Consider the following 8931-nt stretch of genomic DNA (forward strand, 5'->3'; position numbering starts at 1 on the left):
ATAAACTTAGCCTATCCAGTTTCTCTTCCTAAAGTGAAACTTTCCATCCTTGACAACATCCCGATGAATCTGCTCAGCAGCCACCCCAGAGGATTGTCTGGATCGACCTATACAGAACCCCTGTGTAATACCTTGACAACAACACACTCGCTCATAAACAGTCCTGTGGTCACTGGAGTGTCGACAGGAACACATCATTATTAATGATCCTCCAACACCCAGGACGTGCTCTCTTCTTGCTACTGTCATCAGGAAGAAGGAACTCACACCACCAGGTTCGAGAAGAGTTACTACCCCCCCCCCCCCGGCCCCCGTCATCAGGCTCTTGTACAACTGGAGACAACTTAACGGAAGAAGGCAGGAGATTGGGTTTGAGAGGGATAATAAATCAGCCACGATCGAACGGCAGAGCCGACGATGGGCCGAATGGCCTAATTCTGCATCTATTTTTCATGGTCATCTGTCGAAAGAGGAAATAGTTAATGCTTCATGCCTGGAACTCTCTTTGTTTCATGTTCGGAACTCTTCATAGTTTTGTACATCTCTGTCAAGTCCCTCCCCGATCTCCACTCCAGGTTAAACAAACTTAGCCTAAACAGTGTCTCTTCCAAAATGAAACTTTCCACCCAAGGCAACATCTACTCAGCAGCCACTCTAGGGGATTATCTGAACCCCTGTGTTATGACAACAACACACTTGCCCATTCTCTTACCCTGCATAAATGGTCCTGACGTCACTGGTGCCCATATTCTGGTGCTATACAGTGAGAGGGATACACCTACCAGAACTATACCCTGGCATTATTCAGGGACAAACCTGTTACCTATTTAGAGAAACAGCACCGAACAGGCCCTTCCAGCCTTTTGAGCCATGCCAGTAGCAACCCACCGATTTAATCCTAGCACAATCGTGGGACAACTTACAATGACCAATTAACCTACTAACCAATACGTCCTGGTTACTCTTCATTAACACTGAACATGAGGGCATAAAAATGTTAGCTTAAGTAGCAGAAAAAGTGGGGAAAGGGATGGACAGAACAGATAAAAGATCTTTGATGGTGTAGGACTACAACGTGGCAGCCAAGGTCAGACTAAGCTTCTTTGTTCTTGTAATGTAGTTCTTAGCAAAACGAACAACTTCATATTTTCCCACTTTATTTGTCTTTTCACTTAACCCTCTGTAAATCACTTGGATGATATTCACAACTCACCTTGCTGTCTATTTTTATGCCATCTGCAAGTTTGACTCACGTACCTTCGCTTTCTTGCTCCAGTAGTTTTTGTATGCAGTCATGGTTTCAACAGTGACCCCTGTGGTCTCAGGTTGTCAAATGGTAAGATGACTCCACTCCTGTTTGCTGCTTCCTGCCCATCAGCCTGTGCTCTTTCCATGGCAGCATGTTTTCTCTGCTGGAGCTTCTCCCCCCTCCCCTTTCTTTCTTCCAAGGCCTTCTGTCCTCTCCTGTTAGATTCCCCCTTCTCCAGCCCTGGATCTCTTTCACCAAGCTCCTTACTTCATCCATCCTGGTGTCACCGATCACCTTGTTTCTCCCGCCCCTCTCCCCACTCTTTTACTTTGACTCCTCATTTTTTCCTCCAGTCCTGCCGAAGGGTCTCAGCCCAAAACGTTGACAGTTTACTCTTTTCCACAGAGGCTTCCCAGCCTGCTGAGCTCCTCCAGCATTTTCAAAGTAAAATTTATCATCAGACTACATTCATGTCACTGCATACAACACCGGAATTTTTTTCTTGTGGGTGTCGATAAAGACTTTTCCTCTAACTTTTGTGTGTGTGTGTTACTTAACCCTTTTGTGAGGCACTGAGATGAAGACCTTTGTCAAGTCGAAATACTGGCTCAGTTTAGTTGAGACACAAGATGCTCGACTCTGGAGCAAAACATAACTTGCTAGAGGAATTTAGTGGGGCAGGTATCATCTGTGAAGGGACATGCCCTCCTCGTATCCCCCTCACACCCACTCACAGATGCAGCTTGAATGGTGAGTTCCTCTTGTTTCCCCCTCAGTTGAGGTTCCCTCTGTCACAGGGACGTGGTTGGGGATGAACCCAAGTGCAGAACACGGGTGCAGAGACAGTCAGGAGGCGTTCTTGACATAGCAAACATGGAATCGGTATTCAGGAGTGATGCCAGACAGAACTGGCAGTCCTAAGAACCATGAAACAAGGTTACTCACACCAGAGTCAACCAACAAACTGGCAGCTCCTTGCTTTGATCACAGAGTTTTTATACTGCATTTGCTGATGGAAAGCAGTGTAATCTGGGAACGATTGGAAACTAAATGAGGGGATTGAGACCCAATTCCCGAGGTAAATAGCCAGGTGGGAGATTGCCAGAAGGAACCTCAAAAAGAGAACATCTGCCAGACCAGATTTTCCCTTCAGGAAGCTGTGCAGATTGGTTAGATTTGGATTTTCCAAATGAAGCTGCTGTTGCTCAGACTTTGACCTGGAGCAACACACAAGGTTGCTGGACGTCAGGCAGAATCCATGGAGGGAAAGGGAGAGTCGCCGATCCGGGCCAAGTCCCTTCATCCGGTCCCCGTCACTTGGATCTCCAGATCTAGGTCTGGATGCACCCTGTGCCTGGAAGGGGCCATAAAGACGAACATCAACCCAATGTCATCCATGTGCCTCTAGGTCCCTGGACCCCTGGTGGCAGGGCGTGAGTACTGTGCCTGGATGGTCACTTGCTCCTTGTGCTAGACCAACTTTGGCGGGTGCTCTGGAGCTCTGCAGAAAGCAGGGAGGAGTCACTCCTCCCATCCCCACCCGCTCTGGTCTACAACTGCAGCCTCCATTGTTCTTCCAGGTTTTTTTTATCTCTCTCTCTCCCTTCTTCCTCCTCCTCCTCTCTCCCCCCCCCCAGTTGGCCAATTTAATGGGGCAAGGATATGCTGTGTGGGTTCCCTGAGACACCAGTCACTGTCTGGTAATCTTAAGTAAGGCTTCATGCCCCTTGACTACCTGTGGGCAGCAGCAGCACAGAGCTGAGGTTGGAGCCCAGCCCTGATGGTTAGGACCTCGTCCTGAAGCTCCGGGGTCCGCTTAGAATCACAGTGTCACTACATTCAGGCACAGCCCAAGTGCGGAGCAAGAGACTCTGAAGCGGGTCGATAGTTCACAGACTTTAATGCAAACAGAATTTAGAGGGAAAAGAAAACAATAAACGTTGGGCCTAACAGGGCCATTAGCTCTCAAATGGAAAATGAAGCTGACACTGCGGCTGAAAGGGATAACAAAATATAAAATGAATATATAGACTTCAGTGTGAGTTGACTCGACAGCCCGATTTCTCGGGCAAGGCCGAATGCAAGCAGGCAGCGTGACGTTGCTGTGCTTTGCTCAAGTCTCGACAATAGACAATAGACAGTAGGTGCAGGAGTAGGCCATTCGGCCCTTCTAGCCAGCACCACCATTCACTGTGATCATGGCTGATCATACACAATCAGTACCCCGTTCCTGCCCTCTTCCCATATTCCTTGACACCGCTATCTATAAGAGCTCTATCTAACTCAAGTGCTACGACAAAATGAACGGAGTTAAGTACCTTCGCGATGAAATAATAATTAGCTGACACGAGCATATTCACGAGCTCATTTGTCGGATCTGCTGTGCAGCCGTACCTGCGGTTGTGACACACACAGCTGCAGGTATAGGGGCTGCTGATGGAAGATCTCTGACCTGGGGGCAGGGGGTGGGTTCCCACCAGTGTTTCTCCTTGGGTCTGAGCCCCAAACTCAGCAGGGTTACCTGTTCCTTGTCCAGACCTCTCTTTTTGTGTGGGTCACGTATCTGGATAGCCTTATTTATTCTTCCATTGGGTGGGGCATCTCAGGGAAGGGCAGAGTGTTTATCCACCTGTGGCTTGTGATCCACTTCAGGAGGGGAGGTGAAGTGACGGTGAGGGACAGGGCCTGAGACTGAATGAGCAGGGACCGTAGGCTTCCTTCTCCAAAAGGGTCTAATGAACCAGATGGTAATTCACAAGAATCCAGTAATTTCACGATCACCATCACAGATTGGTTAATTAACTACATTAAACTCTCTGGCTTCCGCACTGGGATTTGAACACATGTCTTCAGATGAATAATTCAGCTCTCTGGATTGCGACTAACTTTAACCGTTTTGCTTCCAGTTCTGTAGTGAAGAAGAACTAATCCTGAGGAAGCTGCTCAGCATATGTTAGAGGAAACTGTTCTCACGTGTGTTGACGGAGGTGCTCAGCATGTGGAACTGACAGAACAGGCGTCTGTGTGCAGCACTGGAAAGGACACTCTCTGCGCACAGGCAAGGTGGCAAACGCACTGTGTACTGCGTAAGGGAGGAACATGGTACAGCGTAGGGGAGGGAGCACTCTGTGTACAGTGTAGGGGAGCATGCTAGGCACAGTGTAGGGAGATAACTTTATGTATAGAGGAGGGAGCACTCTTGCACAGCATAGGAGAGGGAACTCACTGTGTAATTGTGCATGGGATGGAACACCCTTTATACGATGTAGGGGAGGAACACTGTGTACAGTGCGGAAATGGGAACACTTTATGTACAGTGTAGGGAGAGCTCATTTAAGCAGTCAAATGTGCAGAGGTTGGACCGCAAATCTTCCCAAAGCCATATTCTCTGATCCTCGGCGGGCCTCCATGCCTGGGCTCCATCAAATTGCGTTTCCCCACCGGATCGAATCCTACGATTGGTTCTCTCCTGTGTCCTCTCTTTTCCTCTCCCACCAAAATTAATAGCACAATTTTCAAAGGAACTTTGTGACATCAGAACCTCCGATGCATTTGTAAATGGTTGTTGACGTATCTCACTAGTGGAGTAGGTGTATAACTCTGTTCCCCCAGTGTGACATCGGCCAGTCTGTCTGGGGGTTTCCAGACTCTTTGAGACCTCCTTACCCTGTCATACTCCTTCAGTGTCTGACACTCTCTGGGATCTTTCCTGTCCACATGGGGAGGCCTCCCCCTGTCCATTTCTCGTGCCTTCCATCAACTCAGGTCCCTCTGCCACTTGGCTGAGCTCAGCTTCATTCCCAGTTACTTCAGAGCCCAGTCTCCCTTCATCGTTCAGCTGCAGACCTGCCTGTCCACTGCTATTCCCCCCTCCCCATTTCATCTGCATCGGAGTGGCAAGGTTTGGGAATCTCTTCAATCACTGGGGAGCTTGTGTAGGGTAGCAGATACCCTATCTTCATCCTCTGAGTCTGTACCACATTCAGTGGTAAATTCCCTTCCACTGCATGTCCTTGTGTTCTCCCACGTCACTGCAGGGTCCTCTGACTAGGTTAGGGTCCACATCAGGCTCTGGATCAACACACAGCTCTTGTCCCAGAGGGAGAAGGTGGTTCCGATGGAGAACCTTGACAGGTCCGTTCACATAATCTGGCTTCACCCGGACGACTGGTACATTTGGCATCTGACTCTCCACTATGTAAGATGTAGACACTCAGCAGTCAACCAACTTATGCTTCCCTGGTCGCCCCAAACTCTTTAAGAGAACTCTGTCTCCAGGCATCATTTGGGAGAACCTAATCTTTTGATCGTCTTTCCTCTTGATTCTGCTTGGTAGCAGAGACCTCTGCTAGTCCATAAGCCTTCTTCAATTCCCTCCTCGTGTCAGACACATACTTAAGATAGGTCTTCTGTGGCAAATCTTCCCCAACAATCTCACGCTAAAAGTCAACAGGCAACCTTGCTTCAAGCTCAGACATTGAATAATATGGCGAGTGCCCAGAAGCTTCATTCTGTGTACAGTTGTAGCAGAGGACCAGACGCCCAATATGCTGACTCAGTTTGTTCTTCTTCCTGATCTCCAGGGCTCAGAGCATGTCCCAATGTCCGGTTGAACCTCTCAGGCTGGGGATCACCCTGAGGGTGATAAGGCGTAGGCCGCGACTTCTCCACTCCAAGCGCGCCCAGTAACTCATGTACAATCCGACTCTCAAAATCCCTTCGCTGATCGCTATGTACCCGTCTGGGAAGGCCATAATGAACGAAATACTTCTCCCACAACACTTTGGCCACGGTGCACGCCCTCTGCTCCTTTGTCGGGGTGGTGTGATCAGTGATAATCAAGACACTGTCCGTGTTCCACGCACACACACAGCAGATCAAACGGCCCCGCACTCTGCAGATGGCATGGCGGAGCGGCCCTCGTAGGCAGTGTCGGGGACTGTACGTCGGTTCAGAGTCCGCTAGTCAACACACATTCGTACCTTCCCATTCTTCTTCCTCGCCACCACTTCGGAGGAGGCTCCTGGACTCAGTGACGATCCCAGCTTCCGCAGATGCTGCCGAACGTCCTCCAGTCGCCGAGACCTTTCTGTGAACGGGGTGTCCTCTGTCACCCGGAAGGTGTGGCGAGTGCTCTTGGAACAACCCGCATCAAACTCTTCACAACGTCTCCTCTTTCAACCTCCAGGTACCGGGAAGTCCCCAAAGTTGAATGACTTAGCTGTCAACTTTTCCCTTTCCAGGAGAGGGTCTCGCAGGAACGCTAGGCATTACTGTCACCGGGAAGAAAGGGGCTTTCCCCGCCTGAGAGTGACCTCCCTCTCCGCGGTCTTCCTGACTCTCGCTGACATCATGTTCACCTGTATAACCAACGGCTTCTGCAGTTCGGGCCTCACCAATACCCCAGCAGGTAAGCCTTCGTGGTCATCCGGAGCAGACACCAAGAGGGCATCGGCCTCAGGCGGTTCCGGCTCCCCTTGACCGTAACGTGAAGCGCTTGGACCGCACATGGACAAAGGGTGAACGGACAATGTTTTCTGAAAGCTCTCTCCAACCTTCACCTTGCAGGCTCCTCACAGCTGGAATATTCATCCCCACGGGACTTGAAGCTTTGCCCTTCCCGACCGGGTCCGGACGAACCAGCTCTAACGTACCGAGGACCTCATCTGCCTCAGGAAACTCCAGCTTCAACGACAAGTACGGTTAGTCATCAGCCCCAAGGCTCCCGGGCTCCAGCGCGTCAATGGCCGTTGCGTCAAATACCTGTTGCGGAAGGATCTGTACAACAGAATAAGCCGAGAACCTGTGTCGAGCAAGGCTCTTGCATAAATACCCTGGATCCGTAGGGGTACAATGGAGCAAGGCCTTTCTCCACCAAGCCCTCGGGACTATTAGGTTTTACACTTTAGTATCTTCCCTGATACGTTGATTGAAACGTGACACCCCCCCCCACCCCACCACCCCACCCCCGGACCAGGCCATTCCCTCTCTCCGAAGTTTTCCGATTTCTCTCTCTGCTTAAGTAACGGTGGGCTCACTTTCCAAAGGTTTTCCCGTCCTTCACACTCTCGCCTGAAGTGCGCCTCCTCACCGCAGTTGTAACAGACAATACCGCCGCTCCCCTTTCCCGTTATCGGTTTTCTCATGCCGATAACGGCGGGAGCACCCGGCGATAAGAGCAGGGATACCCCGACTCTAAAATCCGCCACGAACTCCCGTAACACCCACAGTGGTGGGGTATCGGGGGTTACTTCACCAACAGAAGCAACTGCCGAGGGCTGCACCCTGCTGACAGAGGCCTCCCGCTCCTCCATCGCATCCCCCCCCCCCCTTACTTCTCTGATCAGCTCAACAACCGAGGGAGAAGGGGCACGAATTACGAGGCATTCGGAGGCTGAAAGCGATCATGCCCCGTGACTGCGCGCCCTTCTCCACTTGGTCCATCAATTGACTCTCCTCAGCCGTTTGGATGTGCCCTCAACGCCGCAAGCCACGCAGCTTTCTCTCTTGCGGGAACATCTGGGCAGAAAGCCTTCCCCCCCCCCCCGAAATATGCCCCTAAACTCGTCATAAGCTCCACTGGGCTTCTTGTCGTGTAAAAAAACCGTTTCCTAGCGCTGGGGTGTCGCCCCCGGAAGTGGCCAAGGGGATCTCAGGACCTCTTACGCTCCCTACCGGTCGCTGTCTTCTCACATTAGCAGAGCACTGCCGCTCCACCCGTTTCATATTCCTACTTCCCCGGGTGGTGGGGGGGTGTTCACTCGCGAGAACATCCTCAGCCTACCACAACTTTTGCAATTCATCCGCCGGGGACGTAAGGGCCGATACCAGCTCAGAATTTTCACCCCTCGCTGGGAGACCCGCTACACCTTCTATATCAGACCATTCCTTTCCCTGCGCTCCGCAGACACGAGAGCCACTTGTCTGGAATAGTCTCCGCCGTCAACTACGGGAAACTCGGCTTCCAATCCGGCACTCTCGCCTGCACTCCCCTTTCCCTGGAAAGAACGGACGACCCATGGCCCTGCCTCTCCCGGGACCCCAATGGTACCAGGCAGATCCACTCCCGTTACGTCCGTGCTAGTCTGAATTAATGCTACCTCTTTCAAATTATCCGTAACTATTCCTACTGATTTAACAGCGCTTAAAACCCTAGTCAACAATTCATCCGGGCTGCGGATATGCACCCGGCACAGAACAGAAGCCGGCGATCTCTTTAAATCGCTTAACCCCTGTGGCGTACGCAACCACGGACCCTGATCACTTTCCCGGGCCAGAGTTTAACATAGGCTCAACCACAGACCCACCTAATTCTTAGGGCAATCACAAAATGTTCAGCCAGTTACTGGCACCTTCCTGTCAATCTGAATCAGTCTGGCCAATCTTCTCTGACCTCTCTCATTAACAAGGAGATTTTTCCCACAGAACTACCTCTCACTGGATTTTGCTGTTTTTTTGTTTCTCACATTCTCTGCAAACTCTAGCAACTCGTATGTGAAAACTCCAGGAGATCAGCAGTTTTTGTGATATTCAAACCACCCCGTCTGGCACCAACAATCATTCCACAGTCAAAGTCACTTAGGTCACATTTCTTCCCCATTCTGAACAACAGCTGAACCTCCTGACCGTGTCTGCATGCTTTTATGCATTAATCTGCTGCCACATGATTGGCTAATTAGATA

Source organism: Hypanus sabinus, chromosome 29 (assembly GCF_030144855.1).
Source record: "Hypanus sabinus isolate sHypSab1 chromosome 29, sHypSab1.hap1, whole genome shotgun sequence".
Taxonomy (NCBI): domain Eukaryota; kingdom Metazoa; phylum Chordata; class Chondrichthyes; order Myliobatiformes; family Dasyatidae; genus Hypanus; species Hypanus sabinus.